Source organism: Pteropus alecto, unplaced genomic scaffold (assembly GCF_000325575.1).
Source record: "Pteropus alecto unplaced genomic scaffold, ASM32557v1 scaffold269, whole genome shotgun sequence".
Taxonomy (NCBI): domain Eukaryota; kingdom Metazoa; phylum Chordata; class Mammalia; order Chiroptera; family Pteropodidae; genus Pteropus; species Pteropus alecto.
This window is the reverse complement of record NW_006443566.1, coordinates 326,491-351,813: the sequence shown is the minus strand read 5'-3', so window position 1 is coordinate 351,813 and position 25,323 is coordinate 326,491. Positions and strand designations below refer to the sequence as shown.

General features: G+C 37.4%; 1 long non-coding RNA gene across 1 annotated transcript in view; it reads right to left on the bottom strand.

Moving 5' to 3' along the window:
- The window catches only part of LOC107196557, a 46,135-nt gene that overhangs the window by 9,547 nt on the left and 11,265 nt on the right, over positions 1 to 25,323 (bottom strand). The window contains exon 3 of the long non-coding RNA XR_001517996.2: positions 1,824 to 1,959. This is a non-coding gene — a long non-coding RNA (uncharacterized LOC107196557). The remainder of the gene's footprint in view (positions 1 to 1,823; positions 1,960 to 25,323) is intronic.

The following is a 25,323-nucleotide window of genomic DNA, read 5'->3' as shown; positions in this document are numbered from 1 at the left end:
AGTAAATAAATAATTCGTAATGGTATTTGGGGAATCACCTGAAGACTTTCCTGGAAAAAGTGAATCGAAATCATAAAATATCCCTTCCCTTAAAATTAATGAAATGAGAAAAAGTAGGTAAAAACAGAAGAAAAAAACCAGCAGTCAGAGAAAAGGCCAACTTCTTGTAATAATACTTGAAAAGTGGCAGTCAGGGCAAGAGAGAGACCAATTATGTCATTTGGATGAGCTCCTAACTCTCCATTCCTGAGCAGTGAGGGAAATGAGAGGGAGAAAGAAGGTGAGTGTATAATATCCTAAACATTCTTGTGAATCCTATTCAGTTTGGGGAAGACTTATTTGAGACAGAGGGAAGGTGGAATGGAAAAAGAAAAGCAGCAGACTCTTGTGGAAGCAAAAGCCCTTGTAGCCATGTCTGTATCTCACTAGTGACAGGGAAAAGTGTCATGGCTCACCATTCTTGTTTTCCTTGACTAGAAGAAGACGTGAAGGGCACTGCAGAGCAGTCAGTAGTAAAGTACAAATGGTTCAGCAATAAACAAGAATGTACTGCAACAGAAAGCAACGGGGAAAGGAAAAGAAGACAAGTCCATTTGCAAGAGTTGGAGGATGGGGTGTAGCAATATGGGGAGTTTCCATCATTCCTTGCCCTCCCACGCCCCAATCTAAGAATGTCTAGACCAAAACCCTTGGGTTTTCCTCTCTTAAAACCCTTGAGACACAGCAGCATTATTCACACTAGTCAAAAAGTAGAAACAACCCAAATGTCCATTAACTAAATGATGAATAAACAAAATGTGGGCTATCCATACCATGGAATATTATTTGAAAATAAAAAGAGATGAAGTACCGATACGTGCTGAAACTTGGATAATGAAAATGTGTTATATACATACAATAGAACATTATTCAGCCTTAAAAGGAAAAAAGAAGGAAATCCTGTAATATGTGACATGGATGGACCTTGAGGACATGACGCTAAGTGAAACAAGCCAGTCACAAAAGGACAAACACTGTATGATTCTACTACTTCTGCGAGGTATCTAATGTAGTCAAACTCATAGAAGCAAAGAATAGATTGGTGGGTGCCAGGGCCTGCGGCGGGGGGCAGGGGGTGGGGGCAGGGATGGAAAAATGGGGAGTTACTAATCAACGTGTGTAAAATGAATAAATCTTAGAGATCTACTGTACAACATTGTGCCTATAGACAAAAATACTGCATTATAGACTTAAAATTTTGTTAAGAATGTAGATCACATGTTAAGTGTTCTTACCACAATTTAAAAAATAAATAAATAAATAACTATGGCTGAAGCCTGAACACATCATGCTAAATGAAAGACGCCAATCACAAATGGTCATACACTGGATGACTTATTTATATTAAATGTCCTGAATAAGCAAATCCATAGCAAGTAGATTAGTGATTCCCAGGAAACTAGGGAAGGGGCAGGGAGGACTGTGGGTAGGGACTGCTAACAGGTGGAGGGTTTCTTTGGGGGAGTAATGAAAATGTCCTAAAATTAGATAGTGGTGATGGTAACACAACTCTGTGAATAGACTAAAAATACACTGAATTGTACTTAAAAGGATGAATTTTAGGGTTTGTGAATTATGCCTTAATAAAGCTAAGATTTAAAAAAAGAAGCCAGAGAAGAGTGTGAACAGCAGCTGGGGAGAGCTGGGGGAAGTGAAGGAAATGACTCTTAGCTGAAGTGCTAGATCCTGAGCCGGAGGAAGGATCTGAAGCGGAATTAACCCCATTAAATTATAGAAGAAAGATCAGGACTCGTTCACTAAAAAATGACTGACTAGGTACTCACCGAGCTTTCCCTCTTGATTGAGAACCTCAGGCTTCCTCCAAAACAGCCAGAATATTAATACCCACTGAGCTTTCAGATAAATGAGAAGGGAGACTCACTAACGGTCAGATGAGAGAGAAAATCTCGGCAGAACTGCCTGCAGTAAAGAAATAACACAGTCACTATATATAAATACACTACAGCAAAGAAAATCAGAGAAAGATCATAAAAAAGATAAAAGGTGAGCAATCCTTGCTCATAGAAAACGCAACTCAAAGACTAAAAGAAAATCCCATATGAAATAGAAAACGACATGTTATTAAAAAAACATGAAAGAACATAATCAGATTTTTAGAAAGGTTTTTAGAACCACGGAAATTGTGTTTTAAAAAATGGCACCACCACTGCAAAAAAGTAAAAACACTAAAATAAACTTTTGGTATAATGCTAAATAAAAAAGATACATATACACACACACACACACACACACACACACACACACACACACACACATACACACCAGGATTATAAATATTTATTTAATAGGAATACAGAAAATTCCCAAGCCTGATAGAAGTAACTGTTTAAGTGATTGGGTAATAGATCTTCTTCCCTTCTTTTTATGTTTTTGTATTTTCTAAGTTTTCTGTAATATGCATGTATTATTTTTAAAATGTATCTCTTAAAAGGTAATGGTTTTTAAATGGCACAGTTGTAAGTGAGCTTGTGCATGGGTCACGTTCTGTGTGGACAGCGTGTGGCAGCAACGGACTTTCTATCTAAATAGCAGACTGACTAAAACAACGTTTCTTATCCTTCCTCCCAAAATTTCATTGCAATTTCAAAGGAGGTAAATAGTAAAAGGAATAAATCCATAACAGTGCTAGAAACCAAGGACTAGTATCATTAATAAACCAGATATTATGAAGAACTTCTGAAGGACACAAAGCAAAAGGATTGATCATGAAAAAACCAGAGCCAAGTGCCCATAGCTCCGAGCACATCTAGGAGAAGATGGCCAGAGAAGCAAGTTACCATCTTCCCCTCAAGAACCCTCTCAGCGACCTTGGTGGGAGTCAGCAAACCCGTGGAGCCAAAGTGAGCCATGCTCTCTCAGAGGAATACCTACTTAAAACTTTGCAGAAATATTAGTCTAGTAGCCCACAGAAACTGGCAGTTTCACCAGAATAAAGCCTGAAGAAACATTCTCTAGATAAAGCAAAGGGACTATATGGTATCTTTGTGGAGTCAGAGGTTAAATATGGTTAAGGGGGGGGAGCGGGAGGAGCAATAGAATAAAACTCCAAACACTTAAGACAGACAAATTTTCAGATTAAAAGATATCCCCAAGCCAAAAGTCTGAGCAAGGATAGCAAAGAAAGCAAAAGAGACAACTATATATAGCCTGTTTTTCAAAGAACAGAAAAAGAGAAAAAGCTACCTCAATTATTTCATTAGGCTAATTAATATATCCTTGATACCAGAACTAGACAAAAACAATAGAAACGTAAAGAAGAAACCAATCTCACCTTTGAATATAGATGCAAAATCAAGTCAGAAATATACAAAAAGTAATAATATTTAAAAATTGTATCCTATTAATAAGGTGTTTGAATATTAAAAATAACTAACAATGTATTCTAATGCATTAAAAGATTAAAGTAGAAAAAACATACTTCTGTAATTGAAAAAAAGTTTGATAAAATTCAAATGAGCACAATTAAAAAAAAAAATAAACCTAGCAAACTAGGACCAGAAGGCAGAAAAAATAATTAGTTGTCTCCTCACAAGCCACCTTTACTTCTTCCCTCCAAAAAGAACTGGCACTTTTATTCAATCTCCTCTCATGGCCATGGCAATTGTGGTTTTCGCATATGTCCACAAAGTCTTTGACACTCCTCTCCTCGAGAGGTAGAGTCTAATGATGAATAAAATAAAGTGTAAACAGCAGTGTGTGAATTGGGCAATTAGGTAATAAAAGGCAATACAGCTTCTTCCTTGCTCTCTTTTATAGTGCTTGCCCTAGGGGAAGTTAGCTGCCATGTCATGAGCAGCCCTGTGGGGAGGTTCACATGACAAGAAACTGAGGTCGCCAGCCAGCGGTCATACGAGTGAGCCATCCTGGAAGCAGATCCTTCAGCCTTGGTCAAGCCTTCAGATTACTGTCACTTTATCTGACAAATGTACTGCAACCTCATTAAAGACCCTCAATCACAACCACACAGCTAAGCATTCTCAGATTCCACTGTCACAAACTGTGTGAGATAATATATGTAGAATAAATAAGTGTAAGCTGCTAAATATGAGGAGTAATTTGTTAGGCAGCAATAATTAATACAACCAGTCTTCCGGAAAGGCTGGACTTCTCCCCAGCCTTAAGGGTAAGTGTTCACTGAAGCAAGGAGATCACGGTGATCTCATTGTTCAGGACTCGATCCTGGACAGTTAGACATTAAGTATGCTTCATAGGATCAAAAACGCTTCTACACTTTGCAAAAGTCACAAATATTCCCATTTCTGCCTCAAAAAGTTGTCTGAATGAGACACCTGGAACTGTGGCAGCAATTTCAAGATCATGAGAAAAGAAAGAAATACCTCAACAGGAGCACAATGTGCTGAGAATTGGAGAGTGAAAAGACAAAGGAACCTTGATGGATTATGCTTCATAGGATCAAAAAGGCTTCTACACTTTGCAAAAGTCACGAATATTCCCATTTCTGCCTCAAAAAGTTGTCTGAATGAGACACCTGGAACTGTGGCAGCAATTTCAAGATCATGAGAAAAGAAAGAAATACCTCAACAGGAGCACAATGTGCTGAGAATTGGAGAGTGAAAAGATAAAGGAACCTTGATGGAGTGGTAAGATTACCCAGACCTGGGATTCCTTGCAACTCTGACGTTCTTAAGAGGGGATAACAAATGCCTTGAATGTTTAACCCCTTTTAATTACACTTTCTGTTTAATTGTAGGTGAGTGTACCCTGATGGATTCAAAAGAAAATTCTTGTATTAGTTAGCTCGGGCTGCCATACCAAAATACTATAGACTGAGTGACTTCACAATATATCACAGCTCTGAAGGATGAAAGTCTAAGATCATGGAGCCAGCCTGCGCTGGTTCCGGTGAGGACCCTCCTCCCGGCTTAGAGACAGCCACCTTCTACCATTGTCTCTACATGGCACACAAGAGAGAGAGCTTTCTCTTCCTCTTCTTATGAGGACACTAATCTCATTATGGGAGCCCCACCCTTATGACCTCATCTAAACATAATTATCTCCCAAACGTCCCACCTCCAAATACTATCATATTGGGGGTTAGGGCCTCAACATACGAATTGGGGATTGGGAGGGGGAGGGGTGGCAAAACATTCAGTACAGAACAACACTTTAAATCTGATAAAAGATATCTATCAAAAACCCACAGTAAAGATCATATTTACTCATAAAACTATAGGAACAGTCTCACTAAAGATATGATCAAGACAAGGATGCCTGACACTACTACTTCCATTCAGCGTTCAAATGGAAGTCCTAGCAAATAAAATGAGAAAAGAAAAAAACTGAGTAAGAACTGGAAAAGCAGTGTTTAAAATTCCCTTCTTTTGGTTAATGCTATGATTATTTATATAAAAATCCAAAGGAATTTTGGAACAATTTTTATCTATTTTTGATGTTACTGTAAACTAGTAGTGTTTTGTATGATAATTAGATAGCATCTACTAAAATTTTAAATGTGCAACTTCTAATTAAGTATACCAAGTTCAGGAATCTTATAGAAAAATTTCAAAGTGAGTAAAAATGTGTGTGTGTGTGTGTGTATATATGTTGTTTATCATAATATTATTGGTAATATAAATTTAATTGGAAATAACCTAAATGCCCAGTTGATCGAGGAATGGTTAAATAAATTCTAGTACATATAATATTATATAATTGTTGAGAAGAATGAAGTAATTTTATATGTTGACATAGAAAAACTATCAATAAAAGTAGGGAGAGATAAAAACTCGTTAAAAATCCATTTGCACATAGGTGTATATGTAACGTCTAGAAGAATATACGTCAAAGTGTTAAACTATTATGTACATATTTTGTATGTACCTCTGAATAATTTGAAATTTTTCAATGAGAAAATTTTATTTTTTATAAAAATAACTTTGTTAAAATACTTGGTAAACAATAATTTTCCTGGAATTTCTCAGGTATGTGGTCTCTCTGACTCATGTATGTGGGGTTCTCGTATGTACATACATAATTAAACCGATTTTTTCTTGTTAAAAAAATAATTTTCCTGATTTTAAAAGAATTTTAAAATAAAAATAATCTAATATACCTACCCCAAATGAATTACTAAAGATAGGCTACGTACAGTGTCCTATGTAAGAATAATTATATCAAATTTGAGTGTTAATTTCAGATTTGGATATCAGGAATACATCATATTTTGTCAGGTATCCAAACAGGTATTATAATCGCTTCACATCTAACTTCAGATCAGAGAAAACAAAAAGTCTAATCTGATAAATAAAAAAAAATTAGACATGTTACTTGAAGCTTTTAAGAGTATTTTGATATTTTATTTAATTAATGAATGTAATTATTTTTAAAATTTGCAAAAAGGTGTTTATACTCATTCTGCTTATGTCGAATTGTTTCAAACATCTTAGAAGCTCAATATTATTTTTAAAGAACGTTTATTGCAAACACTACACTGCAAATAAGATTGATATCCTCCGTCCTTCCAAAATTGCAATTCTCCTTTTCTGTCTCTACCCCCACGGCACAAAGCATCGGATGGTTCAGCACTCCAAGGAGAGGAGGTGGAGAATGTAGAAGAGAAAGGGAGGAAAATGAAGTCGTCTTCCTACGATCACGGAAAGAGCGATCAATCCATTCATTAATAATAAAAATAACCACAGGAGTCTCAACTTTGTCCCCCGCCCCTCCCCCCTAAAAACCTTTGATTTTTAAGTGATGCCAATTGGATTGTCTAAAGTGTCGTTTTCCTCACAATGTTCTGGAACAAAGCTTGTCCTTGCGGAACAGCTGCTCTCTCTGCCCTGGAGGCCATGGAAGTGACCGAGAAGCTGGCCTTGCAGAGAGAACCGCCCAGCTACGAGGCGACCTTCCCCAGACGGTGAGCCCACAGAGGCCACCTTCACAAGAAATTTCGCCTCCCGAGCCTGAACCACTTTGCTTTTTTTCCCCAAAGACACCCCCTTTCCATGGGATAACTGTTCTTCTCTGGTTCAAAACTACTTCCAGAACAGTCGTGTCCGAGGGTGTCATATACAAGAAAGAGATAGTCAGTGAATTGAGAAGTGGGCATCTTTTGAGATATTTTAGAAATAAAGGAGTTTCCTAAAGTGAGAAAATTGGATCGAGGTGGCCGGCTGGGGGAGAGGATTTAACCTCCTCTCTTCTTTAGCATTTTTCCCTTTTCTTCTCTTTATCACTTTTTAAACATTCCCACAACGTTCTCTGAGGAAGTAACACTCATAAACACCATATTCTGGTAATCGACTTGTCTCTGCGAAAGCGGCTGTAGCTTCCCCTAGACAGACAGGGAGGAGCGGGGCTGCCCAAGTGTCTGCGGCATTTAGGGTCTCTCCTCACCCAAAGGAGGCAGTGATTTAGGGGCGCAGAGGCTCTCACCCAGGCCCGACCCACGACAGGTTTCCAAATGGCGCGTCTTGTGGATAGTTTGCGAAAACTATCCCAAGCAGCTTACGAGTTTCTTCCACATTTAAAAGGGCCTGTTAACACTGAGCCGCATGAAAAAATTATACTCTGGAGGGATTTTCCCCACTCCGTGATGTGATTAACATCTGAAACGACTCAAATTGTGCTCCGATGAGGAAAACTTAAACAAGAAAAGCTCTCTTCAACATTAAAAGAATCTACTTGTTTTGTAATCTGCACTTTTATTTCCAAAAGTCCTTTCATTCCAGGTCTAATTCTGCAGGATCCTCCGGCACTGCTTTTTTGGGGGCTATATACTTTGATGTTAGTATCCATCTTACTGGTGGATGGTCACAAGTTTTGAAGTACTTTGAAAGCACAGTTCTTGTCTGCTAATTGTAGAGACACATGAGCTTCGTATGTCAATCCTTTGATGGTGAAAATCTCTGACAGGATTTGGACACTCAGAGTTTTGCTTATAAATTATTCTGCCAGGTTTCGTCACCCGAACTTGGCAGTTTATCTTTTTCCTTTCTATCTTTCTTTTCAGAAAACATTTTTTTTTCTTGCCTTTGATCCCTGTGTGCTCTTACCTCGAATTTTAATTTAATAAACAAAAGGGAAGCTACTTAAAATGAATAAAAAGAGGCAGCAAGACACAGAGCACGAAACTCCTCTGACTTGCAGAGGCCACCAGTCTCTGAGTGGCCTCGGTTTCTTCATCCATAAAATGGAGTTAATCCGAACTCCCTAAGGCAGGATTTCCAAGATTTGCTTAATATATGGAGACCTTTAGAAAATATAAAACCCTAATGTTGACTCAAATCTCAAAATGTCTTTTAATTTAATACTACTGAGCTATGTATAAACGTAAAACTAGGTACGAATTCTTCATGCTTATGCTTCTTATACCAATTGGATTAGTCAACTACTACAAAAATAATGCTGCATAACTGATAACCCCCCAAATCTCAGTAACTTATGAATCAAATATTTGTTTCTCGTATTCACGATGGGGTTTGGCCTATGTTAGCTGGGCGCGGTAAGGATTAGCACCAAGTTACAGGTAGATTCAGTCTGTTTCCCAGATCTTCTTCATTCTGAGATTGGAAACTACATGGGAAATGGGTTGGTTGGTGGGTTAGTTGGTTTGGGGTTTTGGGGGGGTTATTTTTAATGATGTATCACAGGACTTCAAAAGCCAAACAGACCATTCACGCATATTTAAAGCCTCATCTCGTGTCTGTTCATTAACATTCCAGCTATGTCCAGCCTCCATGGGGTAGTGAAATTTATTCTTGCCTGTCATGAAGGTCCTGCAAAGTCCCATGGCAACAACCATGGAGGTATGAATCTACAACTGAGAGGAACTGAAGAACGGAGAAAAATAGTCTCCCTCACGGAAACTATTCATTTTGTTCTCTTATGTGATGCACTCCTCCGGTGCCCCTCAAAGCATGCCAAAGCCTCATCCAATCACGACATCAAAGTTCAGGATCTGTGTTCCACAGTGGGGCCAGGCGTGGCTCTTCTTGATCCACATATGTCTAAACAAAAAGATAATCTGTCGCCCTACAGGCCAACATACAATCGTGAAATAGGAATAAGGAATAACAATAAGTTGTGTAGTGGTCACCAGCCCGTTGAAACTCTGCAATCCTATTATAAAAGTATTGACCAGTTTCCCCTGGGATTGGGAGCATTCCATTACGAGGTAGGACCTGTCCATACCCCAGAGAGTCATGCCCCAGTCCACTGTTCTTGAATGCCCCACTGTGCCTTGGGCATGACCTTCCTTTTCCTTCATCCTTCCTGGCCACATTTTAAGAGAGTATTGGAGAATCTGAGCAGCTCTATCATTTACTTGGGCTCCGAGTCTGGAGTCCAGAGCTCTTTTATCCTTCTCAAAGTCAGTCTCTTTTCATCTAGCATGGCGGCACTTTTGCAAACATAGCTCTTAAAAACCCGCAGGTTTTTGATGAGGTTAATGACCTGTGATCCAATGCGCCAAAAGCCATGCTTGTAAGATTTGTGAGGCATGTCTCTCTAGACTTAATTACAAGTATGTTGGGTGCATCAGGCATGAGTGGGACCACTTATTCAACCACTTTTCTAAAAGTAATTTTGTCCAGGTAAAAGTACCCACCGTGGATATCATCTTGAGGTTTGTCTTGGATCGTGCCAGGTTTCTGTCATTCCCTGGGGCTATTTTAGTAGATCTTTCAAATATAAGATATTTCTCAATTTTGGAAACCAGAAACAATTTGATTTATCAACCCAACAGCTTCTGGAATTTCCAGGCCCTCCGCATTCCCTCTCCATTTTGCTTACAAACTAGCCAATTCTCTTCTGAGCTCATCGCTTTCTTGTACCTTTTCAAATGCAGCAAATTGCAGCCTATTCGCATAATCGACATTCTGACTGAGAACCTCTTGTCCCATGCCACAAGTTTATTAGGTACATTTTTTTTTGTCTTCACGTTATTGAAAGTGACAGTTTTGCCAATGTTTTACTGCCACATAACACAGGTTGCCTTTTTTCCAGGCTTCTATAACATTCTGCCTCTCTAATGAGAAGTACTACAAAGTCACAGGATACAAGCTTGGCTGTATAAAGCCATAACAGAGAGAGAGTAACAAAATGAGAAAAATAATCTAATTTACTACACCGATATAAATCAACACAAATTTGTAAATCTGTTCAAATACTCATCAAAATACCAAAACTCAAAGAAACAGTATTAACAATGTATTAGTCTTGCTTATAGCAAATCGTAGCTTTTAGAATATGACTTCACTACCGTATGCCAGGTGATGACTCAAATCTCTTAGCCCTCTTCTGAACAGGAGCTCCTGCAATGCCATCAACCATTTCATATATTATGAGGTCTTTTGGCCTTTACTTGGCATACATGTGTCATTTTCATATTAAGTTTTCCTTTGTGTCTTTCTCATAGTCTACCTCAATTAAAGTTGTGCTATGAGATGCCATATGACTCTTTAGCTTTAAGTAGTTTTGATTATAGGATGATCTTTCTGATGATCCAGAATATGCTCATCTATAGATCTAAGAATGCCTGAGGGCACTCACCTGGGCCCATATCACTTGTGGGACTCGACGCACATTCCCCCCGACCAAAGCCAGTGTTGTAGTTGTAGACCAGCCCTTGTAGTTCTTATTATGATTGCAAGACACACTTCAGCAACAATCATGGGGGAACTTGAAAAAAATAATGGTTATTATTCACAGGTCCTAGAGCTAGGTACATGGCACATCAGAGGGCCACACACCAAGGTAGTGAGTAGAGAAGGATCGAGTGTGAACTTGGGGTTCTGACTTTATGGGGTCCAAGGGTGGGGTGCCTAGGGTTTTGTGAGTTCACTCTTTATGGAAGAATTTAAAACTTAAGAGCAGGAATTAAAGCTTGGGGAGGGAAAAGCAAGGTCACTCAAATGGTTAGTTATCCAGATTACCAAGAATTTATTGGGTGGGTCACTAAATTCCTTATCCAATTGTTTAGCTAGCAACTGTGTAATACAACTGGCAATATGTTTATTCGAATTAGATGCTTTTGAAATGGATGCTTCTGCAATCAAAATCTTACTGTCAAGCACTTACGCTTCATCACGTCGAACATTTTAATATTATTTTTGATGTGAAAACAGATTTTTAAATCTCCCCACTCGTGTATTAGTGAGAATATGGTCTGTAGATCCCCAAGCTTAGAACATTGATCTGAAAGGTTATTGGGGATTTTAAATGACATGACATTGTTTAAAGAGCTTAACACAATACTTGAGTAAGTGCTCAGTAATTTTCAGTTTCCTTCCCTTCCCTTTTCACTTTATAGATTAGAGTTTCATAGTCCACTGTGAGCATTAATTTGTTCAGCTCAGGCTTCAGGTGGAACATCTGTATAAATCCAGCTTTGTGAATATTTTTAAACTGAGAGCTTTTCCATCTGTTTTGGAGTCACGGCCATCCACATTATCCTCATTTGAGCTCTTAATGATATATGTGTGATGGAAACAAGACGTTTTAATGTGTAAGTATTCACAGCCTCCCCATTCTTGTCTGTGCAGATTCTACCCTCCCCCACCATCTGAGGCATTCTTTCTCTCCCAGTCTAGTTCTTGGTATTTTTTGTGATGCAAAAATTAAGAGACAGAATGCTACCAGGACGGAGATGCAAAAAGAAAGGGGAAAGGATTTTGGCTTTTTGGGTCAGCCCTGGGTTCTCTCTTGTGGAGAATCCAGGTAATGAGCAAAGCAGAAATGAAACTATAAAAAGAAGCTCAATTCTAAATTGGTCTAAAGAAGAAAGAGCTCGAGGTGAAGAAGGTTGAAGAGCCATAAAAGGTGGGTGTTGGGAGAGTTGGGGGAGTTCTGGAAGACTCTGGAACAAATCTGGAGTAAGAAAAAAGAATGGAAGAGCGACATTGTATTTTTAAGGATTGTTGTGGGTTATAACATAGATCTCCTTAACATTTCTTGAGAAATGCACATAGAATGTTAAAATTTCTTATAAATTACTTCGGGCTGCTGAAGTGCATATTTCTTTAAATGGAACGCTATGTTAAAACTGACCCATCTGAACCCTATACACAGACACATACGCGCATGCGTGCGCGCACACACATACACACACACACATACACACACTTTTATATTTGGATTTTATATGGTCCTTCCTAGTTAAACAGCCAGCATCTTGATTACACATTCTCTTTCAACTCAGCAAAATCATTAAGGTTCATTTTCTGGAGTGTCTTCTTTGTATTTTGTGTAAGATTTTCATTTAAACATGATTTTAAGAAGAGAAAGTTACTAATATTGATATTACCTATAAACACAGGTACTTTTTTCAGATTTCAAAATACATTTTAAAACTTCTAAGTAAGGTTATTTTATAAACACACACAGAGTCGCATAGTGTTGAAGGTTGCTTATCAATCCTCAGTTTATCTTCCCTTATCTAGCCTCACAGCTTGAGGTTGAATTTCCCAGCCTCCCTTGCAACTAGTTGGCCATTGGACTGTTTGTGCCAGTGGAAAGTAAGCAGAGGTGATGGTACAAGTTCCACATCATACACTTAAAAGAAAATTGCATGCTCCCTACCTTTTCTCCTGATCCTTTTCTGCAGGCTGAATTCTGGACAAGGAGGTTAGCCAGTTTCAATAATTTGGATAGAACACCACCATAGTAACAACACAGAAGGAACCTGCTCCCCATGACCTTTTTTCCACCCACCCTGGACAATGACTTCCCTCGAGACCGTTTGCATGAGAGAGAAGTACATTTCTATTATGTTTGAACCAGCGACTTATAGTAGTATCTGTTATCGCCACCTAGCCTATACCATAATCAACACATTTAGAATATGTTTCTTTCAGTTTGGGAGTTATTGACTAATGGATAATATAACATATATATATAGTATTATGAAAACAATCTGTTGTAGTGAAAAATTCAATCACTGGGGATCATCATGAGGTTTGAAAAGTACCTTTCCCTGGTATGAAAATTCATCCCTTCCTGTACAATTATTTTTGTGATTGATTAAAATAAAGTTCAGACTTACAAAACTAGAGCAAACAATTATAGTGACCCAGCTGATAGCTGCACATTCTTATAGCGTCTATTCACTTATTCATAAAAAATATTGAAGGATATCCAGTCCAGAACTTAAGGAGCTTAGATGTTGTCTCTCCTATCCATACAAAAGAAAAACGCTGAACAAACCAAAAATCAACAACTCTCTTAGATCCATTAGAGTATGGAGGTCACAGAGCAAACCTCTGTCCCAAAATTGTAGAGATAAACAGGTGGATCCCACCAGGAGAAACCTCCTCAGGAACCAGTGCCAGAGTAAAACCCTAAATTATAATTGACAAATTGCTGGAGGTTCCATATGGACGAGTTTGAGAATTAAAAATCCCAGGGAGGTCTGGCTTTGGGGAAATGGAGGGGAGGACACTTTTATGAGTTTTACCCCCAGGAGCCCTTCTAGCTTCTCATAGTAAAGATCAGAGAAAATTAATCCCCCTCCTGTTTCTGGTAGAGAGAGGGGGAAGTAGCCATTCTAAATACTCCCAGAGCTTTCTGCTATTCTTACATTTTTTTTTTAACTTTTGTGACATTGGTTAGTGAACTCTAGTAAGTTTCAGATGTACAATTTAACAGTAAGGTATATATACTGCATTGTGTGTTCCCCTTCCATCGTTAGATTTCTTTCTGTAACCACATATTTGACCTCCTTTACCCCATCTACCTCCCTCTTCCCCCACATCCCCTCCCTCTAGTAACCACTAGTCTATAGTCCATGTCCATGAGTCTCTGTTTGTTTATCCTGTTAGGTTTATAGCTCATGTATAAGTGATATCATGCGGTTTTCAATTTTTTCTGTCTGGCTTATTTCGCTTAGCATGATTATCTCGAGGTCCATCCAGGTTGTCGCAATGGCAGTATTTCATCTCTTCTTAGTAATATTCCATTGTATATATGTACCACCGCTTCTTTAACTAATCGTCTATTGTAAGACACTTCGGTTGCTTTCATGTGCTGGCCACTGTGAATAATGCTGCTATGAACATGGATGCGCAAATATCTTTTCAGATATGGGTTTTCAAGTCTTTGAGGTAAATATCCAGTAGAGGGCTTGCTGGATCATATGCTAGATCAATTCTTAGTTTTGTGAGGGACTTCTTCCGCATCCTCTCCAGCATTTGTTATTACTTGTCCGGTTAATAACAGCTATTCTAACAGGTATGAGATGGTATATCATTGTGGTTTTGATTTGCATTTCCCTAATAGCTAGTGATGTTGAGCATCTTTTAATGTTTCTCTAGGGAAAAGTGTCTTTTAAGTCCTCTGCCCAATTTTTTATTGGATCATTTGTTTTTTTGTTATGAGTTCTTTATATATTTTGGATATTAGGCCTTTATCGAAGGCATTGCTTGCAAATATCTTCTCCCATTCAGATGGTTGTCTCTTTATCTTGTTGACAGTTTCTTTTGCTGTGCAGAAGCTTTTTAGTTTGATGTAGTCCCATTCATTTATTTTTGCTTTTACTTCCCTTGCCTTTGAGGTTAAATTCACAAAATCCTCTTTAAATCCAAGGTCCATGAGTTTAGTTTCTATGTTTTCTTCTGTGCACTTTATTGTTTCAGGTCTTACATTCAGGTCCTTAATCCATTTTGAGTTAATTTTCGTGTGTGGTGACAGACAACAATGTAGTTTCATTCTTTTGCGGGTGGCCTCCCAGTTTTCCCAGCACCATTTATTGAAGGGGCTTTTCTTTCTCCACTGTATGTTTTTGGCTTTTTTGTCAAAAATTATTTGCCTATATAAACCTGGGTTTATTATGGACTCTTGATTCTGTTCTACTGTTGTTCTTAACAAGGCCTGCCTTCAAGAGAAACTATTTCTTCAAGAGCTAATCTACTGAGATTATACCAGAGCCTAACTGAACTGGAGGAAAGGAAATACCCAACTCCATCTCATTCTGGATGTCCTGTCTTGCTTAAGGTCAGGGAGAGTGGGCAGGAAGAGGGCACTGAGAAGCATATGTGAAGGTCACAGCCCAGGGGCACAGGCTCACTAAAGGACTGAGACCTAATCATAGGACTGTAGAATGCTTCACCGCCCCCCACAACTTACCACCACATCAATAGGGCTCCTGTGTAATAACAGAGGAATACAATTGAAAGAACTGTGCATTTCACATGATACTTAAGAATAAGTCTCTAGGGAAACCTAAAAAATATTGGGTGTCTACTATGTAGCAGGCAATATGATATTTGTTGAAGATACAGTGGTGTTAAATAAAAGCTCTCTCTTCATGGAGCTCATATGCTAGTGGAGAAATAAGACGGTAAACAACGTAATTTCAGTTAGTGGTAAGTGATATGTAAAAAATAAGGTAAAGCAAGGGCTGGGAAATGATGGGGAGGAAGGCACAGCTATTCTAGGTACGGTGGTCAGGGAAGATCTTCCTAAAGAGGTGGTATCTGAGCTGGGGCTCGAATGGACAAGAAGTTCACTTTGTAAAAGCAGAGAGACCCACATTCAGTCCATTTACATTTTTGCTCCTGATCCTCTAGACACTCATGAACACCGTGGATCCCAAAGTTGACGGAAATAGAGTCCAACCTCCAATGTACCAGGAAAATCAACTGCTTGATCTCTGATGCCTGAAATTATTACAGGGTAATGTTTGATAAGGAAAAATCATCAAATCTCTGGAGGAGTCTTGTGAGATAGGTCTGTGACCAAAACTTCCCCCCAAAACGTGTCAATCTTTCAGAGAAGCCTTTCTGAATTTTGTGATCTATTTGTTGAGATCGATTTTCATGGGTTGTTTGGTTAGTTACACTGTACTATGATAATGTTCCTTATTAAATTAAATGTTCTGTGATTGGTTAATACATCTTCTCATTTATTAAAATCACTTTATTTCTATACGCTAATCAAATATGCTATTTCTAGCTCATTAAATATAGTATCTGTAGTAATTTTTATTTCAGAAATTGGACTTTTCGTCTTCACCTTATTTTAACATTATTTTAGTCCCTATTTTAACATTATTTCTATGGAAAAGTCAGATTCAAATGATATCAAATTATATCACTTTGATGAACAATGCTCTTTCCAGTAAAAGGAACTGGATTCCATATATAAAACTTTGAAAATATGAAAAGAATGGTTTTCGCACTCTTTCTGAGCAGTGGAAGTTCTATGTTTAAAACATAAATTCATATGTTTGAAAAAACATAAATTTGTTGTTCTCAACAAAGTGCAATGAGCAAGCCGTACCTGCCTTCCCCATCCCCTTCCTGTCATCTCTGGCCTTTTCTGTAATTGTCATATTCATTTTCATAGTTTTTTACATTCCGAACCCAGAGGAGAGAATATTTTAAAAGCCTAAAATAATGGCTTACAAACTGTGCTCCCCAGAAATAGTCGTAGGAGTTGCTTTAGGAGATGGGGGCAGGGAGAGAAGGAGAAGCAGAAAGAGACTGGGAACAGAATGATGAGAGGTGGTGACTGCAGGACCTCAGGCCCATGTGTGTCAAGAGCGATGGGCTCTGTCGTGATAAGATACAATCTCAGTGACTTCATACTGCAAATGTTTATTTCTCACCCCACAAACATTGGTGCAAGTCAAAAGGTTTTCTCTTCCATCTGGCAAATCCAGGATCCAGCTATCATCATTACATGATGCCACTATATCAACATAAGATCTCTGCATTGCTGCAATAAGAAAGGGAGAAATGGAGAGCCCACAGGAGGTTGTAGGGCCAGCTTGGCAGTGACATGTTCTATTGAGCAGAATGCAGTCATATGGTCCCCACTCATGGGAGTCTGGGAGACATAAGCAAGCATCTATAACATACAGGGACTGCAAGATATTTCTACCTCAAGGCCCTACTGCTGCTTCAAAGAGAACAGCTATTTATTTACTTGTGTATGTTTCCAGGGGCTATTTTATTGAAGAAAGAGTCCTGGCCAAAGAAAAAAAATGTATTAAGGCATTAATCCAATAATAAAAATTCAGGCAAATCTAAGATTGCCTGATTTTGGTATACTTCTGAGAATATAGAACTTTCATGGTTTTACCAAGTTGAGAGAGATTATCGATAGATTAACACACTGACTTCCAGATTCAAGAAAAAAGACATCATCATATATAGATGTGGAGTTCCTGTTCTAGAACTAGAATTTTGGAACAGGGAGTGAAATCTTGGTACCCATTGTCTATTCCACTCTTTTTCTAGTTAACCTTCTTATGCAACAGAGACTGGAAAGCTAAGATCTACATTTCCTAGATTCCCTTGCAGCTTGGATTCTGAATGCAATTTAGATTTGACAAGTCAAATTCACTGTGTGAGATTGATCTTTGGAAGTAAGGTAGAGGCCTTGCCTCTGCGGTTTTGCTGTTTCTTCTGGCAGGCCTACTTCACAGAGATATTTAAAGTTTTTCACACCAGCATCAGCAGATGTTCCGGTGTCCACGCACAAGTTCCATGGGTGTCTGAGACATGGTACAGGCCATCATACTGCTCATGTGAATCATAGTTCAGGAGACAGCAGCAGAGGTGGCTTCTTAATTATGCCGTTTCTTGACCGTAGCATGGGATGGTGGCATTCCAGAGTAGGTAGCTCCTGGATTAGGAACGAGGTAGAAGCCCTTCTGGTGGTACCGCTGTGCAATGTACCTAGGGCATCATTTCTGAAAAACCTACCCAATGTTTACTTATTTAGCATCTCCCTGCCCCTCTTAAGTTCTTAATGATTTTGTATGTCATTCAATGTCCTGTAATAAATCCATTCCCGATTACACTAGCTAGAGTGAATTCTGTTTACATCAGTTAAGCTCAGACTGATACAAGCCCCAAATATCAAACAATTATGCATCTTATCTTGATAAAGAAAAAGTAGTACTATGTGGGAACATCTCAGTAACTTACTCAGATGGTGTCCCTAACATCCTATACCAGGATATGTGCAACTCTTGCTCAAAGTCTATTTTTTCCCATTTTGTATAGGCTGTTGATTTTATCAAGAATCCGAACTTGGTTCATTTACGAAAGATGAGAGAAGAGACTAAGAAATGTCACAGAGGCTGCAGGTTGTCCCTCCTTTTCTTTCATAGCGAGGATCAGAACACATTTTCAACAAAGGACCAGCAGTAATATTTTAGGCTTTGTGGGCCGTTGATCTCTTTTAAAACTACTCAACTCTGCCATTGTAGTGTGAAAGCAACAATAGTAATTATGTATGTGGTAACATTAAAGAATTAAAAATAAATTAATTAAAAAATAAGTTATGTAAATGAATGAGCATAGTTCTGTCCTAATAAAACGTTTTTTACAACCCTGTTCCACAGTAACAGTATTCTCAATTTTGTAGATGGGCCCACAGCCACTTGGAATAAAGACTACATTTCCCAGCCTTCCTTGCAGGTAAGTGTGGCCACGTGATTAAATGTGATCTATGGGGTAGAAATAGTGGTCGTGTGGAGGTAGAGGAAGCATGCATTTCCTTCTCCTGTTCTCCCCTTCTGCTGATTGGAATGTGGTCATAATGGCTGAAACTCCAGCAGCCATGTTGGACCAGATAATAATCTCAGGACAGAAGGCCATGCTTTGAGGAAGCAACAAGACAGAAGGTGATGACATCCTTGACACATTGGAATGTCAGGTGGACTCTTGGGTTAAGAAAAAAGTACACAATTATCTTGTTTAAGTCATTTTGATTTAGGGTTTTTCCATTACTCACAAACAAACAACACTAACAGATCATACTCAAATTCATTAAACATAAATAAATAAAGAGTTGCTCAATATATAAATTTTGCTGAATTAATAAATGCCATGAATTGAAATATATACTATATGAAGTAGGGCTGTTGGGGCTTGGCACAAAAGATCTAAATGTTAATTTTAGGTACAAAATATCAAAAAAAAATTTTTAGTTTATGGCATTTGTAATACCAAATTTCTGTACATGAAATTTCTTTGCAGAAAGTAATTTGGTATTTTCATGATGTGAAAGAAAAAAAATAAAATCATTACAGGGAAGTAAAACAAGTCAAAATCTAGTTATAAAGTGTGAATTAAAAATTCACAACTAAAACAACTCAGCAATTAAAGGCTAAGCTGTCATTGTAGGTATTGTTCAGATTTATATCCACATTCCAGCCACTGTGTTACAGAAACAGGTTTTTAAATTAGTTTAAAAAACATTTCTCTACACCAGTAATACCATAAAGGTCATTTTTCTCATCTCTATCCATGTTCCCACCCTTTTCTATGATGACTGTATCTCATTGATTGCTATTTGTTTTTCTAGGTTAAGAAGAGAAAGACTGAAGTAAACTATAGTCAAGCCCTTTACAATCTCACTGTCGAAAGCGTGGTCCTTGGACCACCAGAACTATCTAGGAGCTCATTAGGAATGTAGAACTTGGGCCACATGGCATCAGCATCATATTTTAGTAAGATGCTCCAGGTGACTTCGTGTGCATGCTGAAGTCTGAGAATGCTGCTTTTTAAATTCTTCTACACTGACCTTGAGTAGCAAATGCCCTTTTAACTTCTGTTAGCTCTTTCCATTTCAACAATACTGATCACTTAGAGAAAATACTTTTGTATTTCTAAACTCCCCACAAAATGCAATAATTCAGGTCAAAACTCCAGAAACCAGAAGAAGAACTAAAATTAAAATATATGTCTCATAGGATCATGTTATTTCTCTTTTATGGCCTCGAAGCACTTCTATTTACTAGAAAGCATCCAGGATTAGGCTCATTTCTAGTCCTAAGGATGAAAAATGAGATTTTAATGATAAATCCTAACAATAAGAAGCCATATCTGTAGAGCTATTGAGAGATCCTACAGATTCTATTAAACTCTGATAAATAAAACTAGTAGTTTTATTTCTTTAGAGATCAATTTATTAAGGATCTGCAACACTAGGCTGTTATATATACTATTGTCACTATAAATATGTCAGTTCCATGAGTGCTATTCTTTTAAAAATATAAAAACTTGTATTACAAAGCAGACATTGTTTTCTCCCCACCCCCATCCCCCCAAAAAACAGAACTCTGCTTTCAGTTCTGCTTGATTAATACACCAAATAATCTGTGCTTCAGGGGTTCAGAGGAAAGCCACAAATGCAACTAAGGGTTTGAAAACACAAACTTTGAAGAAAATTTAAAAGTTTCTAGAATTAAAATGCTAAAAAGCGATTGAAAAATAATCTCTAACCTTTGTCAAAGAATAATTCTCAGCCAATCACAATTTCTAACGTCAACCAGAAAAAGTTTAGGGTCATATAAAGCATGAGAATTTTAGGTAAGATATAAAATGAATAACAGAATATCCCCTTCTTTGAGGGGTTTAAAAATATACTGGATAGAATCTCATCATGGTCTAATAGTGGCCTTGACTAGATGTGCAAAGACAGATTCCAAAACTTTTCAAGGTCCCTTTCAACCTAACATTCAAGGAATAGTCTCTGTAAAGGTATTTACTACAAATAAAATTCCATAGTGAAAAACAACTCAAAAATATTTTGTGAGTACCTTACTCCATGCCATTTTCCAAGCTTTGGCCGAAATATTCAGAAATATTGGCAACTGTATGACCTCTTCTGAAGAAAATATAGGTAGTGAGATACTTGGGCCCTTTTACACTGGCAGTTCTAGAGACTTTTAGTACATTCCTGATATTGCTTAGAATTCATATCCTTAAGCATTGAAAAAGTTATTTTCATGCCAGCTTGAAATATCAATTCATATATGCATTAAAGACCTTGGTAAATATCTGAGTCAGTAACAGGAAGATACATCAGAGATCTGTCACTTGAATGCCATGCTGTTTCTATTCTGGCAATTTTAGGGTGACTAACCAATTCATTTTGTCCGGAACTGGAAGGTTTACTGGGACACACATGACTTTCAGTGCTGAAATTAAGACAGTTGGTCACTCTACAATTCAGTAATATATCTTTTGGTGTGTATGCGGGTGTGTTTGCACACTTGTGCACTCTGACATGCTCACATGTACCTGCTTACACACACTTATCATTATCGTTTTCTTCTGGGTTTAACTTCATTTTAGAGGATAGAATAATGACCAAGCGAATATAAAGCTCTTTTCAATGCACAGGCTATGTAATGAATTGTGTAATTTAATCAATAATTAGTTATTTATCGATTCATTTTTTTAAAAAGAAAGAAAAAAAAAGCTTCAATATCCATATTGTTAAATAAAAAAGAAAAATTGCCCAAATGGAGACATCTTGTCTTGATTATGGTACAGGTGAATAGTTCTTAAAATGGTGTTTCTCTTTCAGTCTCAGAAAATCCATTTTGCAAGAGTAAATCATTTTAATCATGTGAGGCTGACAGACTAAACTTTACACCACAACTGGCAGAGGACACTCTTTGGGCCAAGTGGCTCCTGGTGTGCAATAAAAGGGATTTTCAGTGTCTTCTCAATCTCATTTTTTCAAAATATTCATAAAATTGTAAAATTAGCTGTTTCTGTCTCTTTTAAATAGTACTGCAGTGTAAAACAACTGATGCTGAATTATTCAACTTATAACTTTTAGACCAAAAATACTGCAGAGATGTAGGAGCGTTGACTGACTCAATGAAAATCTATGACAAGATAATAAAACTCAAAAAAAAAGAAGTCCCTCTCCAATTCACGTGTCATCATTTGAAGTAATTATTAAGTAAGCTTTTACATTTGAATGCATATATCTAATGGGGAAAATTACACCTTTATCCTGCCTTTCCAGTAAAACTTTATTTCAGACTAAGTGAAACAAACAAACAAATAAACAAAAACAAAAAGATTCTCGCATTTGATGAAAGTTTTATTTTACAGAAGAATGCCACCTTTTAAGAGTAAAAAAAAAATTGAATTAGATTTTAAGCATTGTCAACCCCTAATAAAAATTATTGACCCAGGCAAGGATTGCCAACTAGTATTAAAAGCAGCAAGTGCGTGATTTATGGGAACTCTGACACCCACAGAGTGCCCAAGTAACACCACAAAGATTTCTTTCTAGTCACAGGAGAAAAACGTAAGTGTATGTTCACGGAGGGATCAGATTTTCATCACCCTAATTCAGTGGTCAAATTTAGCCCTATAAATGCTGAAACCATCAAATATTATGACTCCTGATGTGATACACAATAAAGTACAAACTGTAACCTGTGGCATATTTTAAACAAAATGTTTAACATGAATCTAGAAAACATTTAGACCTTACTTTCAGCATAAGAAAAGAGAGAGGATGCAGAGAGTTCAACAATAGCACCAGAAGGCACCCAGACAAATTGAGAAGGCAAATCATTCTTGTTGGGACAAACTAGCTCTAAAGAGTATTTTGGAGATAAATGAGGATATTTGAATATGGATAGATTAGATTAGATTAAAAATTTGACTTATAAAGGTAAAGATCATTAACTTAGAAAATTAGAATACAAAATAACTTGCAAAGTATTATCTCATTTTAACAAAAATATATACATACATATATATGTTATCTGACAACATAAAAAGATATTAAAGATGATTTCCAGTGGGAGGTATGCTGTGCTTTTTCTTATTTTTATTTATCTTATTTTCTAGCTTTCTCAAAGCACACATATGCTTTTGTAACAAAATATATTTCTTTATTAAAAACTGAAAGAATTGTGTCCTGAGGTGGAGGTGCCACGATTCAATGACATTAGAGTTTTGGACCTTCCTAGTTGCTGCAATAATTTTAGATGACTTTAAATAGAGAACTTTTAATCCTAGGTAAGGACTATTAGTGAAGATTTGCTCACCCCCCTCTTGTTTACTGCTCATAATACATCTTCTGAAGATAAACAAGCAATTCTGTTTTTAAAAGAAAAGAAGAATAAACAGGAGGGTGGGTGGAAGGAAATTTGTGAAGAGAGAAATGGGGAAGGACACGGAGATGGGGGATAAGGGGGAACACATGATATGTTTTCAAATTCTTCGATAAACAAATGAATTAAGCCTCCTCTCCAGCCTCCACCACTCTACCTAGCCAACTCCATCATTCCTTTAGGAAGTCTTCTCTGTCTTCCCAATCTATGCATAGCTGTTTTGTTCCTATAAACAGTCTCAACACACTACATCGACTACCTACCCACTGACCTGTTTCTCTCTAGACTGTAATTTCTCTGAGAGTAAGGGACAGGTATTTGAAACCACTCTATCTCAAGAATCTAGCTCAATGCCTGGAACAGAACAGATGCTTATGTATTGACTCATTCAGAGGAAGCCCTTCAAGAAAACACAAACTAATATTTATAAGGGTCCAAAAACATACACTAGCCACTAATATTACATCTCTATATGTCCAAGAAATTAAAGGAACATTCTGAAATAAACGATATCCAAAACAACCAAACAGAGAATTCCTGCCAAGAAGTCTGTAGACTTTGGGAAATTAATGCTTTGCAAGATCAGCTCATGATTTCACACAGTCCACCCTCTGTTATGTGTGCAGATTTAAGGTTGGAGAGGGCAGCAGGACAGGGGTCCGCCTCCTGAGCATGTGGTATTCGGCCCCCAAGGCACTCTCAAGTACCTCCTCTGTCTTACTTGGAAGCCAGAGTTGAGTTTTAATCAGTAGATCTGGGACCAGACCAGCACTTCAATGGCCCCTGTCCAAAAGTGCAGTCACCGTCATCTCTCAAACTTGCTGGACTCTTGGCTTCATTACTTAATAGCTTTGACCTCGAGCTCAGATTCCTCATCTGTAAAAGGCTGATTCTTGAACTGTCCTGAGAGTGTGAAATGGAGTGATTCACATAAAAGCCTTAGAACAGTGGCACCTACGAACTCCATAATTATCAGCCCTCGTTACTGTTATTTTTCTCTCTTATAGTGAAGAGTTCCACTATCTACCCAGTCACTTAAGGCTGAGAATCATCTCAGAGGCTGCCACTCTCCTGCAGTGAATCAGTGACGGCTGTGGTGGGCATTTATGATTGCTCTCACTTATAGAACAAAAATAAAGCAGTGGTCATAAAATACAGGCCTGTCGTTATCTAGTCTTTGCTGATTTCTTGGCAGTCTTAAGATTTTCATCATTTCCTTTATTTCTCCTAATCTTCAGCCTTAAAGGCACAGTAATTTATTCGTCTTCTAAGGGATGTGACTTTCAATGGAAATCTACCTTAGTTATTTAAAAATTAAAAAAGAAAAACATATAAAACACTCTGCATCTGCCCTCTTCAGGTAAAGATAACATTTAAATAACCGGGAAAGTAACCGCTTTCCATAAGACACTCATGATTTAGAAATGTACTTGTTATTGTCTGATTTTGCTCCTGAAAATGACTCGAATTGCCTGTTGAAACTCTCATCACACTTCAAAAACTTGGAAACAGAATTTTTAAATCTACTTTAAAAACTTTTAAAGAATTTCAGTGAATTATTAAACATGTTTTTTGAAAATAAAATTGTAACACTTTGTGACCAATTTGCAAGAACTAATTGATATCAAGGAAAATTTATAAGCATAATTTCAATCATATCTTTAATATAATTTGTGGATGTGGCTGAAAACAAATAGTAAATAGTCAGAAATCCATCTCTTCTGTATAAACCTGTCTTGTCCTGTATTACCTTTTTTAGAGACGACGACATTAAAAACAAGTCTCTAATTAATCTGAACTTGGGTCCTAACCTTTAAATCATTATTGAACCAAGATTTTTTTAAAGTTTGAAGCAATTCAAATTACATCATTTTCACTGAAAATAGCCTTACCGATACTATTAATTACTTGTTCATTAACAATGGTATTTTTGGGGAGAGCAAAAAATATTTTGTATCATTCATAGATAAAACAAAATTACATTAAAATATTATTTATTTCATCTTTGCCTTTTGAAAAACTTTCTGTTTTTGTGTTTTACAATTTACATGCTATATTAGCACAATAGTAAACATATACCATTTAAAACTAAATAACTGTATATTAGAGCCACCTGCCAATAATATGTTTTACTGATAAGGATGCACAATCGAAAAAGCTTAAGAACTGTTACTCTAAATTAATTTTTGTCAAAGTATGATTTGAGAAGCATCTGTGTCAGCATCACCATAAGACCTAAGCCCAGAAAATCTGACTTTGGACATGTAATTGGAATCCAGAACTTGCGTTTTTAACGAGTACCTCTCTTAAGATGATTCATAGGCACCATGTTAAAAACGTGTCATTGAAGGAAATAAAAAGCATTCTGGAGAGAATCCGGGTGCCTATGAACAAGGCATGTGAGTGGTAGCCATATGCCATGT